General features: G+C 36.1%; 1 long non-coding RNA gene across 1 annotated transcript; it reads left to right on the top strand.

The window, feature by feature from the left end:
• The first annotated feature begins 249 nt into the window (after positions 1-249).
• LOC107321704 lies at positions 250-4973 on the top strand. The gene is made up of 3 exons (XR_001558641.2): positions 250-481; positions 2494-2609; positions 4657-4973. It is a non-coding gene; the product is annotated as an uncharacterized LOC107321704 (long non-coding RNA).
• The last annotated feature ends 2031 nt before the right edge of the window (positions 4974-7004 follow it).

A 7004-nucleotide genomic window follows, 5' to 3' on the forward strand; every position in this document is an offset into this window, starting at 1 on the left:
TGTCAGCAGGAGAGAGAGAAAACAAATGGAAAAAAAAGATGGAAAGGAGAAGCAATCAGAATTTGGGCACAGGAAAAAGCCATCTGCTAAGACAACAGAAAAAAAAACGACCTTGCCTGTCCCTTTTGAAGAGCTTGTAGCCATCCATTGCAGCACTCCAGTTGTGGGAGCAAGCAATTCCAATTCCACCACGTTTCCATAGTGGCAATTGAGTCACAGTTTTCCTGCCTCACAATGGGCTTTAACTCCTCCTGTTTGTTGCCCATGTTGCGTGCACTGGTGTAGATGCACTTCAGCTGAGCCCCTTGCCTCACCCCTAAACCCATCATCCTTCCTCTGAGCTCATCTCTAGTAGGCCTGGTATTATCCCCTTCCCACTTCATACCTAGTTTAAAGCCCTCTGAACAAGCTCTGCCATCTCCTGGACAGATCCTTTTCCTCCTTTGGGACAGGAGAGACACATCAGCAGCCAACAGATCAGGTACTGAGTAAAATGCCCCGTGGTTAAAAAACAAACAAAATTCTTGCATTTGTACCAACCTCTCACCCGTGTATTTAGAAGGGTTTTCTACTCCTTACTGTATCCTGCCCTGCCACTGAAGTGATAGGGGAAAATACAACCTGTACACCTGCTCTATCCACTAACTGCCTCAGTCCCCTGAAGTCCTTTTTGATATCACTCAGGCTTCTTTGAGCAACTTAATCACTGACAGCCTGAACCGTCAATAAAGGATAATAATCAGAGGGGTAGTCCTGCATTCGTGTCATTTATAAAAACACTGAAGAGAACTAGCTCTAAAAGGAAACCCTGGGGAGCCCTGCTAGTGACTGGCTGCCAGCCTGATGTAATCCCATTTACTACTGCCCTTTGAGCCTGTATGTTCAGCCCAACAGCTGATTGTTCACCTTCTGTATTATGTTTTTGTTCAGCTGTACCCTACCATTTGATTTATAAGGATACCCCGAGAAACAGCTTTGCCGAAATCCAAAAGATTTCATCTACTCTCTTCCCTGAGTCATCTGGATAGGGAACCTTGTAGCTAAAGGAAATTACCTTTGTTAAGTTTGTTCTCTCATGCACCTGTGTTGGCTGTGATCAATTGAATTTCTAACTTCAAGGCTTCAGAAATCAATGCACAGACTGGCACTGTTAAGCACCGTGAAACTGAGATTAGCATCAGCTGAAAAGAGTTCGGTTCCTGCTATTGTTCTAGGACCAGGTGACCTGCAGAGGACCCTTCCAAACTCAGTCAGTTCACCTTCTGGAAATGCTCCCCAGCTGTGCTGCAGTGGTGTTCTCAGTGCCCTATGCCCACGTTCTCCTGGAGAGTTCTGTGATGACTCAGACAGAGTATTTGTAGTCAGTCAAGTACAAGCATAAATATATCGAATGTACAAGCATAAATACATCAAATTGGAAAAAGTAGATGCAGATTTATTTCTATGCTTAATCTGTTAGATTTTACTGTCTCATGTGAATTATTACAGCTTATCGTGATATCCTCCTGGTAGTATACCAGAAATCACTTACAGAAGGAAACATACTTGTCTTGAAACACAGTAGGAATATACGGCAAAAGATTTCTGTGTATGTATAGCCTTTGATGTATAATAGACTCAACACATATTTAGAATTCATATCAAGGTGTTGGAAAACCCTTGAGACACTTATAATTCACAGTGTGTATGAATCACATTTATTTGGTTAATATTGATTCTATTATTGTTCTAGAAACATTTGCAAAAATCATAACATTCTCAAGATGATTGTATATGCCATTTTTAAATCTCATTACGTTCTTCTTCAGAGCTGTCCTCTAAAATAGACTCAATGTTGTCAATATTTGCTCTGCTAAACTTATCCCATACTGTGGTGGGTTTTGTTGTTTAGTTGTTTTTTTTCCCAGTAGATTAATATATTATATAGAATTGTGGGACTTGAAACACATATCTGAAGGTTTTATTCATATTTTGTAAGTGATGCCTTTGTCTAATGACTTTTTTGTACTGCTGACTAGACATTCTCAACAGGTAAATAGTAGGCAATCTTCAAGAACAATTTCTAAATATTTAATACAAACATCAGTTTAGATTTTTCTATGCTGAGGACTGTACACTGCATGGATTCATGAAGAAAGAGCACAACAATCTTTTAAATATGTTTAATGGACTCGAGTTTGAAACCAAATTTAAGATTTGCAGAATGATTTTTCCATTGTTCACTTAGTTCTGCTGAGGTGGCTGTAAAGCCATGATGCAGAGCAAAGAATAACGATATTTTAATATACTCTTAGCTTCGCTATATAGAATGATTATTTTTTTTAACCAAATTACAAACCTGTATAAATCAGAACAGAAAAATATTATTATTATTTGAGGATTAGGAAACAGAATGACATACATCCTCTCCATCATTACCATTGTGGATAAATTCAAATAAAATTTTACTTTCTACTGTTTGCAGTAAATTTTCTAACCAAAATTATTTTTCAGTTCAAATATCGTCAACAACCAACATTCACTACGGTTGGCTGCAGAACAATGCAAGTGTTCAGAGAAGTCAAAGACCTGTACATTCATCTCAAAGGATGAGGGTAGAAAGGCTACAGGTGGTAAATCAAGCGATGTTTGCTTGTTGTTGCCTTGAAAACAGGAGTTAGTACAATGCCTTTAAATCTGCTCTGTACTGCTGTGGTAGTGATCTGACATTATTATTCAAGGGAAGTGATGATATTTCTTCAGTTGTTCATCCAGTTTACATCAATATTTTGGTGCACCGCTAGAGCCTAGGGTTACCACAACCTATCATAACAAGTGGAGTTCTTTACAATGACATGATACAGATTGCCCATATAGCCAAAGTGTAATGCATTGTGATACTTTTAACAACTAAGAATTCCTATTCCAAAGGGCAGATGTTCTCTTTCTTAATGAGTAGAACAGCATAGCATAGGCTATACAGATCAGAACACTGATTATGGAAACAGGTCTCTCTTGTTCACTGTATCTAAATCTGACCTTTTTTTTTTTTTTCTGTTGGATTCTTTTTCCTATTGTACAAGAGCATAATACCTCAATAGGGAGCATAGGAAATGGATATTTACTATTCAATTTCATTCTAAAGAAGCTGTCTGATGTATAGCCACATGCTTTAAACATCTTTATTGTAATTTTGTTCTATTTACCCTATGCCTAAGGTTTAGCGTTGTTGAACAATGTAATGAGCTGTTTGCCTCCAACAACTGCTACTGAGAGCTTATGCTTTGGCACCATGACCTATAAAGCCACTAGGCATGACATTCAACCACACATTGTATCTACAGACAGCTGAGCATATGCAAATGTTGACCAGTTTATCAACTCGTGCCTAATTTTTCTTTAAGCACAGGAAATGTTAATGAGTTTAACACAAAGCAAAAATAATTGCTGGCATGCTAGACAATAATCAAGCTTTTTTACCTCCTTCCCAATCAACACCATCTCAGACTTCATGATTCTTCTACAAAGTTTTCCTGATCTTTCATATTTTAATGTATGTTTTTAACTAAGGTTTTTCTTTTGATGTTCACATTCTTCTGTACGTGTTTTTCATTGGTCTTTCCTATTTCCATTTTCCATTAAGATGTTTCTGCAGTTGTTTGCAGATACATTTAGTAATAAAGCACTGCCAGCATGGCCAAATCAGAAATTCTGAGATCAGCTGATAATGTTGTAAAGTAAGAATACCACAGAAAAAATCAAATTTCACATAGTTTAAAGGGAAATTTTAAAAGTGGACTAATCAGTGAAGTCAAATTTCAGACAGTGTTTAATTGCCCTCTCTAGAAAAACAATATCAAATGAACAACCAAAAATAACGTCCTATGCATAATGTTGGGAAGAAGTCAAAATCTTCAGCCTTTACTTACAGGACATCAGCAAAATCTTATCTTTGGTCTGGAGCCAGCATTACATAGTCTAGATTAATTGCATTAGATTTACTGATCTTTGGAGTGCAATGCTTCAGTAGTAAAACATCTCTAATAATGGAGTAACCTTGAATTAATCAAAGGAATCAACAAGTTAATAAAAAGATAATGTTTTATTAAAGATAAAGGAATTAGAATTGGTGTTTCATTCAACTGTCTTCCCACTACTTCTTAAAAAAAATAAAAAAAATAAAATAATAATAATAATAATAATAATAATGATAATAATCAGAGAATCTGTTTTCAGGCAAAATTTGCAATATTCATTTCTGAAATATGTCCATTACATATAGAGAGGGAATCACTGAACATTTCATAGTTGTATTTTTTGTGGTTCTGCTCTCAATTTTTGAGATATGACAGCGCTAAGAATTAGAATTCTGCATCAGAACAGCAGTCAAAGGAAGAACCTGGTCTGTAGGAAGAAAAGTTATGTATAGGAGCTGAATGATGATTTATAGCTGAGATATAACCTTTATTATTATTATTTTTTTAAACTTAAAATAATAAAAATTATCTTTTCAACCACTTAAAATAAGAATGCTAAACATGGTATAAGTTATGTTTAAGCCAGATTTTTATAACACTGTGAGGATTAGTTGGGGTAGAATTAGTTTCTTCTTCCACATTGTCTATTATAAGATTATAAGATTCTTACTGCTGATCACACTCTATTTTTTATTTACAGGGTGCTAAAATGTGAGAAAAATTAAAGAAGGTCTAAAGCGTAATAATTTCCTATCATAAAAATGACTAAAAACAGTGTTTATTCATAGACATCTATATATAAAAAACAAAACAAAAACAAACAAACAAACAAAAAAACCAAAACCATCATGTGAAAAGGAAGAAGAAGAGAAACAGTGGGAGAGAAAACTATATCTTCAGTATTTTAAAATTCAGGGAAGACATTTTCTAATGAATTACCACAGGAGCAGAATTTATAATATTAAACAAAAGGAAGATTGTGGGATGTATTTCTCTGTGTTATAACTTCGTAGAAGATGACGGGCCTATGGGAAACAGGATGTGAACTTAGTTCAATCATAAATCCAGAAGATCTAAAGAAAAAAGTAAGATTTCCATATGATTTCAGTGATCCACATCAAAAGCCGAACTAATACAAAAGTATTGTCTGTTCTCCAAAACTGTCTACTTCCAAAGACTTTTGATTCGGTTGCAGTGTGACAGAGAAAACAATAAAAATGTAAAAAGTTGCACAGCAAAACTTCTCAGCTCTATGTAAGTCTCAGCATTTAACACACATTAAGAGACAATTTGAACAAGTATCTAAACATCTAAGGAAAGGTTTTAGGTTGGATGTTAGGGGTAAGTTCTTCACTAGGATAGTAGTGAGGACCTGGAAAAGGCTGCCCAGGGAGGTTGTGGATGCCCCGTCCTTGGAGGTGTTCAAGACCAGGTTGGATGGGGCCCTGGGCAACCTGATCTAGTAATTGTGGAAGTTTGATGGCCCTGCCAGGCAGGGCGGTTGGAACTACATGATCCTTGAGGTCCCTTCCAACCCAAGTCATTCTATGATTCTATGAAAGAAACCTCTTCTTTAAGTTGTTTTGTCCTTACAGTTTATTCTTATTGCTATTGTTTTTAAAGATGCCATCATCAGCTTAGAGTAATTTCCAATTCTAGAATGTTTTTAGACAGAGAAAAATTAGGAAGATGCAATGGAAAGTGTTATGCTTCAGTTTTAGTTTGCACATGAAAAATTAAATTGTGAATTTCTACAGTTTTCTTCACAATGTTTTGCTCTCAGCAAAACAACTTATATAAGCATACTTTTGTAACTGCATTTGTCTAAACACAGCCAGATCACTTAACAGCTGGCAGAACTCACACCAACTCACAGGGTTTGTCTCTTGAGATCTACTGTGGTAAAGAAATTTCCTTGGGAAACCCCATGCTACAATGAAGAAAAGTATCACTAACATTTTATGAAGTTTTCTGTGTCTGTACTGTTTGTAGTGCTTTCTGAATAAAATCATTCATTGGTGGCTTACACATGTTCTGGATTCAATTCCCACTAGCCTTTCCAAAGAAGCAACTCCAGAACTTTAAATGACTAGTTTCATAATCTTGTCCATTTTTAAAAAATTATACTTTGAATGGATAAAACTAAAACAACTGTATCTCTGTTGAGAGACATTTAGTCATAAAAAATACGAAAAGTGAGCTAATTTCAAATCTTAGTCAGTTTATTTATCACTCTCAAGCTGCCAAAAATTGCTATGCAAAATCTGTCAATATTTAAATAGTAGCTACCTCATATTCAAAGACTCCACGAGGAATATTTCCTTGAATCCTATCACACATAACTACCCACCAGTCCCCAAGTCCTGCCTACATACTGGAATAATTCAAGGTAGCAAGATCCTTTCAGTGTCTAAAGGGGAACATAAGAATGAAGGGAACAGATTCTTTAGCATGATCTGCTGTGACAGGAGAAGGGGAAATGGTTTCAAACAAAAAGAGGGGAGACTTAGATTGGATATAAGGAAGGAGCTTTTTTACGGTAAGGGTAAAGAAACACTTTAACAGATTACCCAGAGAGTTGGTGGATGCCCCATTCCTGGAGACACCCAAGGCCGGGCTGGATGGGGATCTGAGCACCTGATATTGCTGTAGATAAACCCTGTTTATTGCAGGGGAGTTGGCCTAGATGGCCTTTAAGGATCACTTCCAGCTCAAATGATTCTATGATTTTATGACAATTCTATGATAACAGAGCAACATTCATCTATTGCATCCACAGAACTACATAGGTTTTACTCTTTTTAGAAAAAAATGAGAATGCAAAACGTGTTGTTTCCAACCTCAGATTTATAAACTTCTTAATTATTTCTCAAAGATTACTTCCCTGAATCTTGGCTGCTAGGGAGATAGTAGACTGATTTCTGCAGGATGTATTGTTAATCAAAGATTTCACTGAAAAAAAACCCTAAAAATATCACCCACCAAATCTCCATGCTGTGAACATTTTTAAGACATAATTTCTGCAAGGATCATATTCTGCCACTTCAA

This window comes from Coturnix japonica, chromosome 1 (assembly GCF_001577835.2).
Source record: "Coturnix japonica isolate 7356 chromosome 1, Coturnix japonica 2.1, whole genome shotgun sequence".
Taxonomy (NCBI): Eukaryota; Metazoa; Chordata; class Aves; order Galliformes; family Phasianidae; genus Coturnix; species Coturnix japonica.